The 21,349-nt window shown below is 40.6% G+C and overlaps 2 pseudogenes; one reads left to right on the forward strand and one right to left on the reverse strand.

The window, feature by feature from the left end:
- Window positions 1-8,729: 8,729 nt before the first annotated feature.
- LOC124974321 (type II inositol 1,4,5-trisphosphate 5-phosphatase-like) lies at window positions 8,730-11,521 on the reverse strand (annotated as a pseudogene).
- A 5,007-nt stretch (window positions 11,522-16,528) lies between these two features.
- Window positions 16,529-19,100, forward strand: LOC124974335 (vacuolar protein sorting-associated protein 54-like; annotated as a pseudogene).
- Window positions 19,101-21,349: the final 2,249 nt, after the last annotated feature.

The following is a 21,349-nucleotide window of genomic DNA, read 5'->3' on the forward strand; positions in this document are numbered from 1 at the left end:
TGCTGTCACAAGTTACCACCATCTGCATGGCATAAAGTGACAGAAATTGATTCTCTCACTTTTCTGGAAGCACCAGTTCAACAACAAGATCAAGCAGGGCCGGCTGACTCTGAAGGCTTTAGGGGAGCCCCTGCTGCTTCCTCCAGCTCCTGAGGCTCCCAGCCTTATGGATAGGTACACATGAGCTTCTCCTCTATGAATTTGTCATATTCTTTCCTGTCTTAAACCCACCTCTGCCTGTCTCTCTTATAAAGACACTTGCTGTTTAAAATTGACCTGGATTCTCCTGGATAATCCAGAATGGTTTCATATTAAAATCCTTAATTATGTCTGCAAAGACCCTTTCTCCAGATAAGGTCATATTCACAAGCACCAGGAACTCAAATGGGCTCGTTTAGAGCCACCATTCCATACACTACAGTGGGCTTTATTCTCAGCCCTGGAGCCCTCTTTGAGGGCAGTGTGTGGTGCCTGACAATCCTGCCATGTTTGCTGTGAGCTTCTACCTGACTTTGAACTTGAGACTCCCTGCCCTTGGGTCTTGCCTTGTATGTCTTTTGTTGAGTCACTCTGAGGCAGTGATCTTCTTATAGAGAGGAGAGGTCCCCCTCATGTCTATGACAGACACTTGTCCTCTTGGCCATGGCTGCTTCTCAAGCTTTCTGAAGGGTAGCATCATGGTGTCAACTTTAGATAACTCCAATCCATAGACTAGAGGGCCAGCCGAATTATCATCATGTACTCCAGTTTTCTCCTCTTAGGATGAGCCAACATGCAGCCTACATATTTCCCTGTCTCAATGTACCTCCACATTAGAAGCTGCCTCAGTGAATAACACTTATTCTTCCCAAAGCTCAGAGCATCCCTTTCCCCCACCCCATCAAACCCAAGCACATCTTCACTTTCTTCTTAATGCACCCTCAGGTCACCAAGCCAAATGGAATAGCTTGCTGTTTTAGTCAACATTTTTGCTTCTGTGTCAAAAAGGATGTGACAAGAACAATCATAGAGGAGGAAAAGGTTATTTGAGAACTCACAGTTTCAGAGGCCTTAGTCTCTAGAAGGCCGGCTCCATTTCTTGGGGCTGGAAGTGAGGCTGAATTCACCCTGGGAAAAAGTGACCAAGAGAAGCAGCTCACATGGTGATCAGGAAGCAGAGTGAGACTCCACTCTCTAGTTGCAAAATATATAACACAAAGTCATGCCCCTAATGCCCCATCCCCTCCAGTCACACCCCACCTGCTTTCAGGTACCATTCAATTAATCCCATCAGAGATCAATCTGCTGATTAGGTTAAGGCTAGAACCCAATCGTTTCTCCTCCAAACCTTCTTACCTTGTCTCACATGTGAGTTTTAGGGGGTACTATATCTAAACCATAACACTAACCCATCCTGAAATGAAACAAAGATTAAAATGAAAAAGCTATTCAATATACACACACATTAAAGAGAAAGACACACCAGTACCACATAAATGAAAAGTAAGTTGTTATCCTCAACTGCCATGATCTCCTGCCCAGCATGCTTAGCAATGCAGAATTTTGTCAAAGCAGCATCACCTGGAGGGCTTCTTAAGAAACACAGAGGGGCTGGGGAGATAGTTCAGATGGTAGAGTGCTTGCCTCGCAAGCCCAAGGCTCTGGGTTCAATCCCCAGCACTGCCCCCCCCCCAAAAAAAAAGAAATGCAGAGTCCACAATCTAGCTATTGTGAATTGAGCTGCTTTAAACATTGATGTTACTGCATTATTGTAGTATGCTAATTTTAAGTCCTTTGGGTATAAACTGAGAAGTGGGATGACTGGGTCAAAAGGTGGGTCCATTCCAAGTTTTCTGAGGAATCTCCACACTGCTTTCCAGAGTGGCTGAACCAATTTGCACCTCCACCAGCAATGTAAAAGTGTACCTTTTCCCCCACATTCACACCAACATCTATTATTGTTTGTGTTCTTCATAATAGCAATTCTAATTGAATGGAATAAAATGAAATCTTAGAGTTGTTTTAATTTGCATTTCTCTAATTAATAGAGATGTTGAACACTTTTTCATTAATTTATTAATTGCCTGTATATCTTCTTCTGTAAATTGTCCAGTTTTTGACCCATTTGTTGATTGAGTTCTTTGTATTTTAACTTTGGATTATGTAGAGGGAAATGAGAGGGAGAAGCAGCAGGGGTATGAAAGATGATAGAATGAGACAGACATCATTAACCTATGTACATGAATGATTACATGAATGGTATGAATCTACATCATGCACAACCATAGAAATGAAAAGTTGTACCCCATTTGTGGACAATGGATCAAAATGCAGTCTGTAAAAATTTTTAAAAAGAATAATATAAGAAAAAGAAATGCAGAGTCCAGCCCAGATACTGAATCAGATTCTGTTTTCATCAGCACCCAGCTGGATCCCAGATGCAACAAAACCTGACCAGTGCTGAACTAGAGCAGTGGATCCTAGAAGCATTTCCCTCCCCACATGCTGGATGAACATCTGCAGCAGTATCCAGGGTGTGAGAGGAGGTGCCACATGTCAGACGTGGTGTGAGTGCCATTTGGAAATGTGTGCTCCCTATCCCATAGGCAGGGGATGTGCCTTTGGGGCAGCACCTCCTTACTCAGTGACAATCATCACTATTGATACAAGGCTGCAGATTCTAAGTCCAGCAGAACATTAGCATCACCAGGGAAGCTCTGGACAGAGAACCATCTCAGTGTCCTTTCCCGGGTCAAAGAAGTCAGAACACCTGTACATCATCATCTTATTTAGCTGGGTCTGTGACCAGCCAGGTTTGAGGAATGATGTCCTGCAATTCTGTGCCTGGAATTTCCTACAATTCTATCACTGGAATCCTGAAGGTATTTTGTGACCATGACTAATTCCTTGTTATCTGTCTTAGTCTGCCTGGGTTGCTATAGCAAAATACCTTAGACCAGGTAACTCATAGACAACAGAAATGTATTTTCTGTAGTTCTGGAACCTTGGAAATTCCAAGAAGATAGTCTGGCAAGGGTCCACTCCCTAGCTCACAGATGGCACCTTCTGTGTCCTTACGTGGGAGGAAGTATGAGAGAACTCCTAGGGTGGTTTCCATAAGGACACAAGAGCTCTTGTTGAGGGCTCTGCCCCTCATTACCTCCCCAGGATGCCTCCCTCAACACAATCACCCTGGTGATGAGGGTTTAGCCACACTTAAACCATCTCAATATCTCCAGTTAGGCTCTTTAATAGTGAATTAATGAATACAAATGCATGAAACAGAAACAGATTCTATATACATCTACACACATGTGTGCATATCTGTGAGCATACCTATATATTTACACAGACATATATACACACACACTTTACATACAGAGGTACATATACATACAATGAGAAGAATCTGCACACATTCTTGTGTATAATTGCATCAGGTCTGTCTACAGCATTTATTATAACATATACATCAACTCAGGCACTGAGCAATGTGCCACACTTAAAATAATGAAGATCTAGATTCTGCCCTCAGTGTGAGCTGTATGTTTGACAAATCATTTTGTTCTTATGTAGAAAATGATGGGGAAACTCCACAAGAATTAAGAAGGGGCCTAGATGTCATTATTCTAAATTGGTTCTGAAATTAGCAGACTATTTTGCATTGACTTTCTGGGCAATAAAACACACAGCTTCCCTAACCATCCATTGAATGCATAAAGTCTTGTTCCTTGGAATATCTCAGTGCTCTAAGAGATGAGGAGACAGACCTGCATGTGCCCTGCTCCACACTGGGGTTTGGTTTCCAGTATGTCTTCTTTAGTATGGACAGAACCGATAAGACCCGAGATGCTGAGATTTAGAGACAAGGTCACTAAAACCTTGTTTCCAGGCCCTTTCCACTGAGCCACACTCTACCCTGACTAGAATCCTTTGGAGAGTAGACAGCCCTTCTCTACATCCCAAACAAGTACCCCCAAAGTGCCCACTTTTAAACAGCTGAGAAGGTATAAAGTAAATTAACTTTGTTTGTTGTTAAATTTATTTCTAATCCCGGTGGAAATTTTAGAAAACTTTCAAAAGCACAAAGAAGAAAATGAAAATCACCAATAATCCTAAAACTCAGAAACAACCACAACTTGACTTCAGATACATCATTTTTCTATCTCAACATGAAAGGTTTTAAAAGTTTAGAAACTTTAAAATTTCATATTGTTTTCAGTCACCCACTAAATAATACTGTCTTATTTTATGAGCCATTGCCCTGCATTATTAAATTTTCTTCAGAATTACAGTGTTGTAAAGTTACTACTAAAATAAGGCTGTCCATTCCTCTGCCATTATGTTAAAGGCAAAAGCTTTGAAATGCTGCAAGACCTTGGTAACTAACATGGAGCAAAGTCTGAACTGTGTGAGGTGGCTTTGTATATTCTTCCTTCATCCCACTGAGTGAGGCTCTCCACATGATTTACTGCAATACTAGTGTGTTTGATCATTAGGGTGGCTCCAAACCTAGCTGGGGACATTTCACAGTATATAGAATGTGTGCCTTATTATTTCATCCACAGTAATCTGAATTCCTGGTCCTAAGGAACTTGGATGAAGGAACAAGAACCTGTGTTTTATTTGGTGATATGTTTTATCTTGCCATTGATGTTGGATGCTTAAGTTGCTACCTGTAGATTCCCACAAAGCAGTTTTATCTCCAAGAGTCAGCTTAACTCTAGGAAGATGACTGGAGGCCGTGTGATGTCCCCAGCAGCAGAACTGTGTGTGCTGCCATCTGCAGCACAATCCTGCTCTAAGGACTCACTGTTAAAATAGTGTTTTTTCTCTGCATTAGGGAATATATCTTTTGTTTTTACTTATTTGGAAAGAGTTTTGATTGCTAACAACAATAAAAAAAAACAGTAAGATAGAGATTTTGGAGGCGTCTGAGAGACATGGAATGTGAGCATCCACACACTATAACCCCCTTAGCAACAGTTCTGTGAGACAGAACTGAGACTTCTGAAATACTCAGGATAAAGAGATTGCTGGCTTCTAAGATGGTGAGTTAGCAAGCAGCCAGTGAGCTCCTCTCTGTGTTGACAAGACCAAAGGCAGCTTTGAGTTAATTAGTCCTGGTTGACCTCATTCATTTCACTAAGCACAGTGATGATTCTTTCCTGAAATTTTTTCTCACTTGCATTCAATGTCCAGTTATGGAAATAAAAGGGCAAGGGCCACCTCCTACTGGTCAGTCACTTTGCTAGCTATCTTGCATGAGGCTCTGGGTCAGGTTTTCGGGCTGCTCAACATTCAAACACACTTCCCATGTTGCTGCAGAAGCCCCGCCTTAGGATAACAAAATTCCCAAATTCAGAGCCAGGAGTTAGAGCCACACCTCTGACTCCAAAGTCCATGGTTTTGTACCACATCAAACTGCTCAGCAATGATTAACATCAGGGCCCTCTGTATTTCTCATTAGGGACCCATCACCAAACCAAACAACTGCTTATTAGAGGCATATTTTCCTTCAATACCTTACAGGGTGAAATGCACTCAGTCCCCAGATGGGGTGCTTATGAGCTGCTCTCAAAAGGCCTCAGCCCGGTGTCCAGCATGCAGAAGTTCCAGGGGGTGGTTCTTCCTTCTCTTATAGGAATGATATAATCAAACTCCGTGTCACTCCAGGTCATTATTTTCCTTCATGATTTGTGAACAACCCCTGCTTTGGACCTCAGGGAGGGACTTCATTTTTATTTGCAGGAATTAATTAGTGTAAATACCACTGAATCTGGGGAAAATGGGAAGCAATGATTCTGGCGCACTGAGATCAGAGCCCTACACCTAGCAGAGTGTCAATACAGCTGCCCTTCTGGTCACCCAGAAGTAATTCTGAACCAACCCTCGGCCAGCCAGGCCTGTTCTCTGATGCCATCAAAGTTGCACTGCTGGGCTGTGGAGATAGCTCAGTCAGTAGAGTGCTTGCCTTGCAAGCACAAGGCCCAGGGTTCGATCCCCAGCACCGCAAAAAAAAAAAAAAAAAAAAAAAAGTTGCACGGCTAGGACTCAGCTTTGTGGTTGGCTGGTAATTAAAAAACTGCAAGCTGTGAGAGAACAGAGCAAGGTCCAGGTAGAGGGCTTGCCAGAGGCTTCAGACATGGCCTGTGATGCCTTTGCAGGAGCTTCAGGTGTCTCAGACCCCGAGACAGTGAAGATGGTCCATGGTGGGAACTGGAGAGGTTTAAGGTGAACTTCCTCATTCTTAATGACAAAATTGCCAGCTGGTGATGGAATTAGCTGCTTTGACTAGCTTACCACCCCTGGGGAAACTTCTAGTATGACAAACTTGGTCTCCTAAAGACTGTCCAGAAGGCTGCAATTTTATGGTTATTGCCTTTAAAAACATCACAAAGAAGGTTGTGATTTCTTTTAATATTTTGATTTTTTATGTTCATACAAGTCATTCATTTCATGGTGGATATTTGAAAATAAAAAACATACACATAAAGAAAAACTGTCACTAATAAGCCATCAGAAAATGTTCAGCATTATGGGTATTTCCTTTTAAGTTTCCTTACACAACTATGTATTCTATTTTGATTTTAATATAATGTATCATAAGTGTTTTCCAATGTTACTAAAATCATTTTTACAGCTACACAATTTTCCATTATTTAGACATCCCATATTTTATATTCTTTCACTGCTTAAAAAACCACACAATTCATGAACTAATTTGACAACCTCTATTAATATAACCATGCTCAAAATTAAGAAGCCATGTTATACTGTCTGACAATTAAAAAAAAATCCACCTCTGGGAATCTTATGAGCTAGATCAGTGTTTGGAAAACCTAATTAAAATGACAATTTATAATGAATCCATAGTATTTGATTATGTAAATGTGTCACCAAGAATTGGGAATAAGGTCCAGCATTTATAATTGGATTATCCATGAAGACCAAGTTGATAGTCACTTGCATGTATACACTTGTCTATACCCAGTATTCCCCTGCACAGAAGATGTGGAAAACTGAATTCATGAAAACTTTGGTCATGTCCAAGTGATACGAATATGGTGAAATGACCTCCAAAAGTTTGGGATGAATAAGATTTGGAATCATTGTCCATGAGGAAGTCCTGGAAAAAAGGATGAATTGGAAAGAGAAAAGGGGATTTCCTGGTGACCAGGCTGCCTAGATGTCCAAGGCCAATAGAGACAAACTAACAAAGAGCACTGGATAAAGGATGGCATAGACTTGTCCCGTGGTGTGCACCCCTGGCTCCAAGAGAGCTCCACCCATGGGCCACTGTGCCCTGAGTCATATTCAGCCTTTGGGCAGTGGCTGTGGCACAGGCCCAAATGGCAGCACTTGCACTGGGAAGGGCTGCCTCCCTGACAAACCTGGTTCCCCTTCATGTATAAATATATATACGTGCATGTGTGTGCACACATATACATATATGTTACATAGTATTACATATATAACATATTAATCTGTTGGGAGTTTCCTGGCCTCCTCTTGCTTTCCATTCAGGCATGGTTTTTCTCCAAAGTGATAACCAGCAGTGACTGAGATAAGAGCAGCAGGCCTGTGTTTCATGATGAATGTGGGTCTATTCTAGAAATTGAAGCCTGACTCTTTTAGGCTATAGCTAGTGAAGTCTGAGTGAAAAGTCACTTATGAATACATGGCTTTACCTTCTATAGTCTCTTGTCTCCCCAGTCCCCAAACTTTCTAGGATTTCAGGACAGATTCTGCCACTTACTTGCTGTGTAGCTATTATCTGGTCACTGAACTTCAGTAGACTTGAGATTGTAAAAAATAACAAATCAGAATAGAAGACCCAGAAAGGACAAACCATGGCTGTAATTATATCTGAAAGCATCTATATCTATTACTAAACACCTGCCTTTACTGCAAATTAGTCGTAGTCCTTATTATGGACAGTACTAAGAACCTAGATGGTGTTAGAATAAATGACTGTGGTTTACCAGGAAATGCCACTAAGACCTCAAAGCCCTGAGTTTTTTTTTTCACTGTTAAAAATGTTTATTATTAAAATATATCACAAATATGAGAGGAATGATGCATCATATACAGTTTGGAGGGCTTGCTGGCCTAGGACATTCCACTTGTTTCACCAGAACATCCAGTTCTTCAGTGTTTGCACTTTTAAGTCACTGTATTGCCCTCAGAAGCTGAGTGGCCAGCCTTTGAATTGTTGAGCCAGATCTGAGTAGGAAGGGAATAGAAGTTGCATATGTATATACACATGTCCTCAGACTGGGCAATAGAATGATCTCAGGAGGCTAAAGCTTGTTTATCCAGAAGCATCCAGCTACATACTTAATGTCCATTTCATTGTCCTTTCTGGACTTCAAAGTTTGTTCAAATATCTGATCATGAGGAGCTCAGTCTAGGCTACAGGGAAGGAATTGACTATGCCCTGGAGGCAAGCTGAGTAAGCACAAGTACAAAATTTTTTTAAGTTAAAAAAAATAGAGATCTATCTGTGTTAAATAACTTAAATTGAACATTGAACGTCAGTTTTATTATTGTGGATTTCTCTCATGTCTTCATAACTCAACACTGAGTGTGCTGATCAATGATGACACAGGTGAGGGGAGGTCTAGGCTCAGGAGCTGCCATTCTTGCTTCCAGATGACCTCATGTGCATTGAAGGGAGCCCCTGAGCTGCAACAGGTGGACCTGTAAATTGGCTGCCCTGATTGAAACAAGGAAGGAGAACGAAAGGCTCAGAGTGGGTTGCAGAGGAACTGGTGAATAAACTCTTGAACCTTCTTCTTCTCTTCCATTTCAGGCTTTTGGTGATAAGCTGGGTTTTGAAGCAGTAAGCTGCCAAATATGCTAGCTAGAATATTCTCATCCAAATGATTTTTTGCTGAATTTTTCAGTAATTCTTGCAAAAACGCCATCAAGTAGTTGAAGACATTGTTGTGGAATGTGGGAAGAGTAGAAATGACTTGTTTGCTTGCTGTGTAATTGCCAGAACAGTCCAAGCAGTTATGGTAGGCACTATAACAGACAACAGGCTCTGGCAAACTCTCCAGGAAAAGCAGCAAGTCTTCAGCTACGGAATGATTGCTAGCAGAGAGGTTATCAATCATTACAGTATCCATACATTCCCTGATATGTTCAAATTCTGATCTCAGTCCTGGCTGCTGAAACAGACCTTCCTGCTGGATAGAATTTCAGTACAGGTAATCCACCATCATCAAGAGCTCTTTGGGGATTTCCATGGGTCTCTCTAACTGGCTCCCATCATCTTCAGTCTGCAATGGCATCAGAGTCAACTCACTAACAGTTTCAAATGGTAAGTCCAAGATTGGTTCCCTCATGTAGCACAGTGTATGAATGGGGGACCCGAAACAGCTGGGCAGGTAGTTCCCAGACACAGACAAAAAGTAATCTTTTCCCCTGTCCAAGTGCAAAACCAGAATGTCCTCAATTTTATCTTCACCAGAGTTGAGTTTTGTAGCTGTTGTCTTATTTACAAAGAGCTCCAATTCAATCTCAATATCAGAATCTGAAGGAGGAATCCTCTGCTGGGGTTGGCATTCAGTCACTGCTTACAGAAAGATTCCTCACCAGGTTTGTTGATGAATTCAAACTGACAGGGTACTTGTCCATTATGAATCTTAAAGGATTCTATTTGCAATTGCATGGACTTCACATTCTGAAAACAGAACTCTCGCTTGGACAGAGACACAGATGGAATGTTGGCATTCTCCATCTTATCCAGGGAGCAAACAATTTCCTCCAGAGTCTTCTGGTGCAGTTCTTCATTTATGATCCTCATCCCAACACCTGCCTTTACTGCAAATTAGTTGTAGTCCTTATTATGGACAGTACTAAGAACCTAGATGGTGTTAGAATAAATGACTGTGGTTTACCAGGAAATGCCACTAAGTCCTCAAAGCCCTGAGTTTTTTTTCACCCCAAACATGGAGCTGACAGGCTTGTGGTCACTGGTTTTCAGGGCCATGTGGCTCTGGTAACTCAGCTGAATGATATTCTTCCCTTTCAAGAGGACCCAGTCACACCAGGTAGGAGCAGGACACTTCTCACTGGTGTTCCAGTCATCGTAGTCAGTGTCATATTTATAGGTAGGCTGGAATGTGCGCTCACCTTTGTGAAGACAGACTGTTGGATATCTGATATGAAATGCAATGGTTTAGTCATTCTCTGTGACCCTACTCACATAGTGGATCGCTGAATCATGATTCATCTGTGCTCAAGAGATATGAAAAGAATGGCAGGACAAAGGATTTTTCCCCTCTGATTCAAGGATTCTGACTCATCAGGTGTCTTCCCAGTCCCACTTCTCTACTTGTCTCCTAGGAAGCCCTGTTATTTGGGACATGTTTGAATTTTAAAAAAAAAAAAAAAGGTCTTTAAGATGCTAATTATGGGCTCCATCTGTAAAGTTCGGCACAAGCTAGGTTACGCTGCAGTCACAAAAACAGAAAACTCAGTGGCCCAAATCATCAAAGGTTTAATCTATTGCTCATGCTACATTTCTATCATGCATCAGCTGGGAGTTGAGTTTAGCACTATCCTTATGTTGGGAATCAGGTTGTGTTAAAAAAAGAAAAAAAAAACGAGCCTCTTTTCAGAAGGATTATTGATGGTGACCATGGCTAATGGAAAGAAAGAAAATAGTAAATTTCACACTGATTCTTAAGTCTTCCTCTGGTAGGTGACTTGAAATCTCTTCTCACTTCTTCATCTTACTTGGCTTACATATGTTTCTTGGCTTTTATTCTCCTAGAATCCTGCAGTAGTCTGGACCAAAAATGGTTCCTAATGCTTCATCCCATCTCATATGCATGTTATATTTATAGCCAGTGAAGAAGAAATGACATACAGAAAATGGAAATAAGGTACAAATGGGTTGGTCATATTTGTCTTATTTGAATGTGGTTCCAACAGTTGGTCACCTGTGATGCTGAAACTTGTCTGCTATGACTGACTGACACTCAGCTAGAAAGTAAATTCCTAAATTAGGTTTCAGCATGGGTACATACCAAGTTAGAGTGCAGTTCGTTACGTATGGATTCATAGAGAGGCGTCCTTAGGCCAGATTTCATTGGATTGACATTCTACATCATTCACTTGATATTACTCTTACATTTTGGTCATTATGGCTTCTACTTTTTTGGTGGTTAAAAATGTACACAATCTTTTGTCAACATGACTGATGAATAGAAAGAAAGACTTCTGAAGAACAAAATGGCCATCAAAGCTTGATGAAATTTGGGGAAGAGCATTGTGAATCTGAGCTTTTCAGAGATGACTCTGGATTTCACTTTGGAGCAGGGAAGTTCTCTCTGATATGTGTGCAGAAGTGTTTCCTAATCCAGAAAGAGGGGGAGAGCAGTGGGGAGTGTGATTGCCCCCACTCCCACAGATAGACTCCAATGGCCTGATTGCTGCCACCAGTATGAAAAAGTAGGAAGCTCAATGAAGAGCAAAGACAAGTAAGCGCCTGAGACAAGCCAGCAACTTCCTCTTTACCTTCTCCCATGCCAGAAGCCTCTCTACCCAGTCACAGGATAGGTTAATCCAAACAGGCAACTGACCAGAATTTATTTAGAAGCCTGGGCAGTGGAACTATGCTGACTCTTAAATGTAGACTCAGAATTTTGAGGTCAAAAACAACTTTCATTAAACCACAGCAGAGAGTTTCTTCTGTTTATCAGAGTAGTGCATGTTCCTGGAAATGATGGATTTGGGGGAAGTTCCCTAACAAAACTGATACTTAATTTTTCTGTGAGTAATAAGCATGGAATTTTAAAATAAAAATGTGATAGTTTGGATATTTTACCTCCATGCAGATCTGGGCACAGCAAATCAACAGTGATTTAAAAAAATACTGTGAATAAAATTTTGTAGATTACCTATTTACTCCATTCAAATTACTGCCTACATAATTCCATTGTGAATTACTGGAAATTTCTGAAAGGGGCAACTTAAATAATGGAATTCCCTGGAATTCAAGTTTCAAAGAACTATATCCATAAATATTTATTTTTTTAAAATTTTTTTGTGATTTTGAAGTGAGGTCTCTCTAAGTTGCTGAGGTTGACAGTCTTGGTGGCAGAATAATGTGCCTGGTATAAAAGCTATGGTCTCTTTTGTCCAGACTTTGACCTTTGATTTTGGATTCAGAACCATATACAGAAAAGCCTGCATTTATTGAACTCTCTAGTTACTTTATCCAATTGTTCTTCTGTAATCTTTACTGAATCATTTTTCATGCTGGTACTTCATCTAAATGGGAAGAAAAAAATCAATCTTCTCCAAAGGTCACATGGACATATTCTTCAGCAACAATGTGAATTCTAGAGTGAGAATTTGTTCTACAAAAGGTTACCGTGAGGCATCATAAGATCATCCCTGGAGCTTTCCAGATTAACGTTTAGAAAAATGCTTAATGGTAGTAATCAAACAAAGATTTGATGGTTGATATTCAGTGTATCTCCAATTCACCCAGCCCTCAGGATGATAAAGAAGAGATGAATATTTTTACTCTTCTTTTATTATTTGTTGTATTGACAGTACTAAATGAGAAGAACTGTGAAGAAATTAAATAAACATGAAACTGAGAATATGGCCAATTGGTCTATTCAAACTAAGCTGGAGAAGTCTCCCCAGGTGAAACATTCTTATTATTTTCTTCCACATAAAATACTTTCATAGGTAAGGAAGGATGTTCCTCCTGGTATAAATAAGACAATATTCTAATCAATGTTAATGTTTTAACCTTGGAAATGCTTTATTTTTTGATCCCACTTACAGTTACCATTTGGCCTGCTATAAAAATAATATTCAAACTTTGGTGTATATTGAAATAAATGGAAGTATATATTAAAACACACAGGCCTAATATTTTGAATCAACACTTCTAGGGTGGGTCTTAGATATTGCAGTTCTCTGAAACATTATGGGCAATTCTGATGCAGAGGCTCATGGATTACATAATGAGACTCCTATAACCTGCTACCACATTCCACTGATGCTGAACTGCTGGATCTCAGTCCCAATGTCATGGAACAGATCAAAAATTAAGCTGGTAGTCTGAAAGGCATAAGACCTCTGAGTCTTTGTTCCACTGTTCCTAACACTAAACTTAGGAATGACACAGTGCACTACCTGGTGACATGCACACCTGTCATCAGGTCAAGGTCACACACATCCTCCCATCCTGCCTTCTGACTGGCATCAATGCCAACTCTATTCTGCTCTGTGCTTTAGAAATTTTCTGATTGAGAACATGCAATTAACTTAATTGAAAAAGAGTGCAATGGGTTGATATTTATCAAGAAAAGTTAAGGACATTTTTTTCAGTATCCTTTGCCCCAGAATTAGAAACACCCCCAGATAGCCACATATCTAACAGAAGCAGAAAGTGTGAGATAGCACTACCATCTTATTTAGGACATTCCATCTTCCCATAAAAAAACAGGTTCCTACAATTTACCTTTGCTTTAGACCAAAGAAAGTGGATGCTCTCAAGATAAGAGCATGAAACTATGGTTCAAGGGAAAGCACCAGGTCAGCAGGAGCCCACCAGGCTATAAACCAAACTGTCCTGAGCTGAACGCAAGGACATTTTTTTTTGTTTTTTCTTCCATTTCTCCTACTTATCCTGTAAAAATTGTTCCAGCAGCCTTCCCCAGTGAAAGGACTTCAGAAACAGGAGCTGCATTCAGAGGAACAGTGAAGTGTTCATATGCTGATGCACAGGGTGCAAAAGCCCGCTGACAGATGGGATTAAAAAAAAAAAAGGAAAGTGCCAAGAAGCTTAAACACAAAAGGATTTTATATGCAGTAAAGGCAATAATGAGCCCCTCTGGAAAGAGGTCACAGTGTATTAATAAGTGCCGTTTGATATGTTAGAGGGCACAAACAGGAAATGAGGGGTAAACAAAATGCCCAGAACACATTCAACTGAAGAGGGAGATGATCCTCACATCAAGGCCAAATGCTAGTGCTGCCAACACATCTCCTGGACCTCTAGAGGTTGGAGTCTGAAAAACTGAAGAGGGTTATGCTGATTTCAATATATGCTCTTATCCTTGGGATCTGGAAGGCAATTATAAAGTCATCTTTCATGCATGGCCTAGCCTACAAACATCACTTGGCTGCTATTAAGTCTGACAGTTGGGTCAGCTTCTGGTTCAAAAATAGCCCATTTGTTAGTTTCCTCTACTCCCTGCTATTGTGAAAGAGGAAGAATTGGGAGTCAGTTGAATCACTTTGAAATTGTGGCATTGGTTTGTCATGGAGAAAGAAGACTGAAGGAAAGAAGAGTGGGTAGCTGGAGAGGAAAAGCCTGCTACAGGAAAGCTGTGGGATTACCTGAAATGAGTTGCACATTGTTGCTACCTTACAATTCAGATTCCTTTTGAATTCATTCCTTCTATTCCAGATTTTCAGGCCTCACTCTCCCTTCTCTTATACTCTACTTAAATCGAGTAATGGAAAAAACAAACAAACAAACAAAATGGGAATTTGTACCAAGGCCTTTGGGAACAGCACAGTAGCCCTTAACAAATGCCCAAGGAACACATGGCCTGTTATGAGCACACCGTGTGTCTTTACTGATGACTTACTCAATGGCCTCTGAATCATTTCCATAAAGAAAATGCAAACATGCTTTTCTTTTACACTAGAAGAGCCCAGTTCCAAAATGCATATGGGTATCCAAAACAGATAGCCAGCTGCCTCTCCAAGAGATAGCCAGCTGTACACTAAAACATCATGGTATTCCCATGGCAGCAACCTTGTAAGGGACTTCACATCCTTAAAGGAATTCCTCCTAAGACCTGGGTTCCCTCTTCTAATCTAGATACTGGAGGAGTTTTTAAGCTAACCTCTTGCTACTGGAACGTGGCCCCCTATGGATCCTTGAAGACTCAACGGATCACAGTCAAGGCAGCAAGATGATAAATCAAAGAGATATCCATGATGGGAAGGCACTTTGCAGAGGAAAATTACACCATGCAAAATCATGTCAGGGTGAGTATCATCAGGTCCCAGGTTGAGTGCTACTTATATATAGGGTGAAGTCTGGTAGATTTCTATCTCAGAGAAGAGTACCAGCTGCCTTTAACTTAATTAGGTGTAGAAATGTCTTCTTCTACCTTAAATATGTTTGATAATGTGTTTATATTTAGATACTCAATGATGTAAGACTTTATGAACACACGAATATATTTTGATTATATACAAGATGATTTCACATGTATTTTTGCCTCATAAAAAATTGTGGATTGAAAAAATAGTTTTATAGAATTAAAATACTTTAAAAGTGCAATGGCAATTTCAAAGTGTTCAATCCACTATGTATGCACAGTGATTATTAGGTTGTAGTGTTTCACCTCTAAGGTCACCTTCAAAAGGCTGGTGTGGATGCTGGGGTTGGAGCTCTGCAGACCATTTCAGTGTTGCTACCTGATCTTTGCTAGTATGGACAAGTAAGGGGTGCTAGAGGAAGACTGAATGATGGGAAGTTGGAGGAAGTTTTTCTGTTGGTTTTCTATTCCAATCCACATTACCTACCATTGCTTTCTCACCTAGCAGTGATTTTGGATTCCAGCCTTTAATACTATGGTTTTATGCATTTATTCTTGCCCTACATGCTAAAAACTATTCTCATCACATCCCTTTAGATCCAGTTTTGCAGAGTCCCTCCTCCAATCTTGTCCTAAACCTAGGTCCTCCTCTTGTTCCCATAGCCCAAGGTAGAAGCTGCATGAAATATTTGCTAATTCTCTAACAAATTTTAATCTTCCATATATGATTAACATATTTCATGTATTAAATTTTCTCTGGATTTTTGTCTTTGCCTGTAGTACTATTAGAGGAGGCGCAGAGCAGGCGCAGAGGAGCCGCGCGGGGTATTTCCTGCCCAGGGGGAACGCGGCTGCGCCCGTGGAGGGCACGCCGGCCCCTCACCAAGGCTCAGGTGCTCCGTGGGGTCGGGATCACGGTCCTCCCGCCCCGGCCGAGGCGCGCCATGGATTGTGGGCTGGGGGCTGCGGCGGCCTCGCGGCAGCCTCCGACGGGGTCTCCCCGACCCTGCTGGGCCGGGCCGGCGGGGTGAGGAGAAGCAGTGCAGCTGGAATCAGAAGCCCCAGGGGCAGTGGTCGCTGCACGGCAGCGGCGGCTCCCCTGGAGGCAGGGGATGTGGGAGAGGCGGGGGCAGGAGCGGCGGAGGCGGTGCTGCGGACCCGGGGGAAACTGCTGGCTGACAGGACACCCGGGAGAGACGTGAGGGAGACGTAGCTGCTGCATCTTACTCCGGAGCGCAGCTGGGCTCGAGAGGGCGGACCTGTGATTCCCTTGGCCGACAGGCCAGCAGGCGCGAGGCGGAGGCGGAAAGCCGGGTTCGGCCCGGCTGGGCTCCGGGTGGCTGCGGCGGCGGAGCAGCAGCCTCGGTTCAACGTGGAGGGCCGGAGGCGGCGATGCACTAGTCCTTGCTCTGGGGCGGCTGCCTGGGACCACAGTTGAGTGGTGATTTTATGCAATGGCTTCAAGCCACAGTTCTTCACCAGTGCCTCAAGGAAGCAGCAGTGATGTTTTCTTTATAAAAGAGATCCAACAAAACACATTCTACCTGTGCAGTCACTGCCAGATGTATGTCCCAAGGAACCCACAGGTGATTCAGATAGTTTATGTGTTATCCCATCTCTAGTTACAGATCAAAATAGATGGACTGTATATAATTCCAAAGTAAATCTCCTAGCACCCCTAAATGATCCTAGATTAGCAAAAAGAGAATCTGACTTCTTCACAAAAACATGGGGATTGGACTTTGTGGACACCGAAGTCATACCTTCATTCTACCTCCCACAGATCAACAAGGGACATTTTACAGTATATCAACAGGAAATCTTTCAGAGAGAGAAGATGCATGAGAGATGCAAGAATATTTAGGAGAGTTCTCCTAAAGATACCTTTGGCAGGACTCTTTTACATACTCATGATAAATCCAGGACAGATCTGGAGCAAGTACCTAAGATTTTTATGAAACCAGATTTTGCCTTGGATGATTCCTTAACTTTTAATTCAGTTTTACCATGGTCTCATTTTAATACTGCTGGTGGAAAAGGAAATCATGATGCAGCTTCCTCAAAGTTCCTTCAAGAAAAGGCATTTGGGATCACAACTTTGTGAATTAGAAAAACTGATAGATAAAATGATGGTTGCAGAATTTTCTACTTACTCTCACAGTGACTTAAATAGACCACTGGAAGATGACTGTCAAATTTTTGAAGAGGAAAGACTAGTATCTCTTGTATTGGGACTTTAAAACAAAGAAAACTTAATTTTTTAGAAATCTATGGTGAAGAAATGATTATTACAGCAAAGAATATCATTAAGCAGTGTGTGATTAATAAAGTTTCACAAATAGAAGAAATAGACACAGATGTTATGAAGCTTGAAGATCAGATGAGAATGTTGAATTTTCCTCAGTGGTTTGATCTGTTGAAGAATATTTTTCCTAAGTTTAAATTTTTCCTACAGAGAGTTAAGGCAACATTGAATATCATTCACAATGTTGTTCTCTCAGTTCTTGACAAAAACCAAAGGACTCAAGAATTGGAGGAGATTTCACAGCAGAATAATGCTACAAAAGATAATTCATTGGACACAGAGTTGGCTTATTTAATCCATGAAGTCATGTTTATAAGTGATGCATTCAGTGAGGGCGAGTTAACACCTATAGTAGTTGATGCTACCTCACAAAGAAATGCGTCTCCAAATAGGGAGCCCTGCAGCAGTGATTCGGTATCTGAACCAGAATGTACTACTGATTCTTCATCTAGCAAAGAATGGACATCATCATCTGCTACTCCAGGAGGTGTGGATATTATAGTTAGTGAAGACATGAAATTAACTGACTTAGAACTGGGGAAGCTGGCAAATAATATCCAAGAGTTACTGTATAGTGCCTCAGATGTATGTCATGATCGAGCCATCAAATTTCTCATGTCAAGAGCAAAGGATGGTTTTCTTGAGAAATTAAATTCCATGGAATTCATTACACTTTCTAGATTAATGGAAACATTCATTTTAGAGACAGAACATATCAGTGGAAGAAAACGTACATCATTACTTGGAGCACTTCAAAGCCAAGCTAATAAATTTGTAAATAGATTTCATGAAGAGAGAAAAACCAAGCTCAGCCTTGTCTTAGACAATGAGCGCTGGAAACAAGCTGATATTCCTGCAGAATTTCAGGATATTGTTGATTCTGTATCAGATGGAAAGATTGCTTTACCTGAAAAAAAATCAGGGGAAGAAAGAAAACCAGCTGAAGTTCTCATTGTCGAGGGACAACAATATACAGTTGTTGGAACTGTATTGCTATTAATAAGAGTTATCCTTGAATATTGCCAGTGTGTGGATAACATCCCATTTGTTACTACTGACATGCTTACTCATCTGTCAGATTTATTGAAGTACTTCAATTCAAGAAGTTGCCAGTTAGTTCTTGAAGCTGGTGCGTTGCAAGTTGTTGGACTAAAAACAATAACTACAAAAAATTTGGCTCTTCTACATGATGTTTGCAATTAATTGTGCACTACATTACTGTGATCTGGTCTCATTTTGAAGCTCAACTACCACCTAAGCAATATAACATGTTTAGGCATTTTGATCATATCACTAAAGATTACCATGACCACATTGCTGAAATATCAGCTAAACATGTAGTGATAATGGATAGCCTATTTGACAAGCTATTATCAAAGCATGAAGTGAAAGATCCCCTTCCTTCTGCCTGTTTCAGGAATATTTGTAAGCAAATGGCAAAAATGCATGAAGCTATATTTGATCTTCTTCCAGAAGAACAAATACAGATGTTATTTTTAAGAATTAATACAAGTTATAAACTTCACTTGAAAAAGCAGTTATCTCACTTAAATATGATAAATGATGGAGGACCTCAAAATGGGTTGGACACAGCTGATGTAGCTTTTTACACTGGAAATCTTCAAGCTTTAAAAGGTCTTAAATATTTGGACCTAAATATGGCAGAGATCTGGGAACAGAAGAGGTGACAACTTACTGGAAAACTGGGTAGTTCATCTGACCATGGGACGTGTGTTTCTGAAGAAAATCTGAATGCCTGTGTTTCAAGAACCTGGAACCTAATGTGAACTGAGGTGGGGGAAAGGAAAAAGGAAAGTATCAGTGTTGGGAAACTGGATTCAGTGGGATCTACAAGGAATGCCTTTTTCGTGCATTCTTAAGTGAGGAGTAACTGATCAAGTGTCTGTAACATTTTTCATTCTTTCTGGAAACAGACTCAGGTTCCTTTGGACCAAATCCAAAAGAACACATAGCTGTAACACAGCTGTAGTTGACTACAATGCTCTGTATACTTTATATTAAAAAATGCTTTGCATTTCTTCCAGTGCAATGAAATTCATATGGTGTCCCACCTTATTTAATGATGGTACAATTTAAAATATTAAAATCTTGGTCAACCTCTATAGAACGGTTTCTCTATGAAAGTAAAGCTGTTTGAAAAAAAATATTTTTTACAGATCTTTCTATAAAAAATAAACACCTTTTGATTGCTTGGGGAAAAAAAAGAAAAATAGAATACCTTAAAGTGACAACAATACCATATACATTTTAATATATTCAGACCATACTGGCTATTTGAACTATGCATTTCTTCAGACTGAAACTCCTCCAAGTCCACTGAAAATATGTCCAAGTGGCAAAAAAAAAAAAAAAATCCATTGCCTTCATATCAGCACAGTCTAAAATCACTAGGCTCTTAAACTGCCAAATCATACTATAATGATAAATAGCAAAAAATGATAAATCAATTTTTTGTCTATGGTTTATTTGAAAATGTAGAGTTTATGACTGATTAATTCTGACACTTCTCTCATATTTTTACAAACTCGGCCCAGACTTGACACAAATGGCTCTCTGAGATTCTCATCCCAACTAACTTTCAGCAGCATGCTCACTTCCTTTCTCAAGCTTTTGCTGTGTAAGGTCATCTGTCCTTCCCCCAGGTCATGTGGGGAAAAGACTTTGTCTTTAACACAGTTGCCCACACTGGCTCTCACTGTTCATGATCATTACCAAAGGCATTCCAATACAGGGAGGCTTGGTGCAGTCAACTTTTCTGTTCCTAATTTTAACACACAGACCACTCAGTAAGAAGGACTTAAAGGGAAAATAAAAGTTCCAAGAAAAGCACATGGTTCCCATCCAGCATCTACATTAAGCTCAACTCCATTTCAAGAAAATACTCCATACTATACATATCACATTGAGCAGAAGGGCAATTTTCTAACGAGGATGTTTGCCATTTCATCTTAAGTTCCTGTCAATGAGCATGGTGTTTTATATCACATACCCATGCACATATCCAACCAATTTTCCTTTAGTGACTAAGGTTTAAGCATATTGTCAAGTACACAAGTGCATGCACACACACACACACACACACACACACACACACACATGCACACACATACATACTCATTACTTTCCAAAGCACACAAACAAATGTAAAAGGATGAAATAAGTTCAAGATTTTTTAAAAAAATAAATATATACAAATTAACGAATGCCAAAATCATCTGTTAATTGTTGAGATTATCAGTAGTGTACAAATATTTGAACAAGTTGAGCATTTCACCATCCTCAATTCTGTAGTGAGCTAAGTATCTAAGAGATCTGTCAGGCATGTCAGAGTACATCCCAGAGTAGTCTAAGCTATAAGGACTTCCTAATGAAAGCAGAAGATTTCAACACACCCTAGAGGACACCTGAAGCCCCCACAGTTCTCAAACATGCAACAGCAATATGTACCTCTTTGTCCTTATGGTGCAATAAAAGCTTGGAATTAAATTCCCTGGCTTCTTGGAAACACAGAGGGTGCCCAGCAGGAGTGACCCCACTGCCCAGTGTTGTGACCCACTCATAAACACACAATTTAATTGTCTCACTTCTCTACTCCCCACACCATTCTTCCTGGAATCACCTCCCAAGTGAATATTTGGACCCAAGATCTTGTCTCAAGGTCTACTTTTGGGAAACCCAATTAGAGACAGCCACAAAACCTCTGCGGATCAACCCTGGTTCAACCACTACAGTATTTCATGTTAACAATTGGTTCTTCTCCCCAGGCTCGGACACATCAAAATCCCATGGCTTACCTCTTTTTTCCCGAAAGCATGGTCTCTAAACTCCCAGATAATCACATCATCTTTTGTGTGGAGGAGATTAGTTTTCTACCATGTTTTTCACCTAAAGAATAGATAATCATAACCTGTGTGAGACTATTTGCTTCCCTGCTGTACTGAGACTTGGA

Source organism: Sciurus carolinensis, unplaced genomic scaffold (genome assembly GCF_902686445.1).
Source record: "Sciurus carolinensis unplaced genomic scaffold, mSciCar1.2, whole genome shotgun sequence".
In the NCBI taxonomy this organism is placed as follows: Eukaryota; Metazoa; Chordata; class Mammalia; order Rodentia; family Sciuridae; genus Sciurus; species Sciurus carolinensis.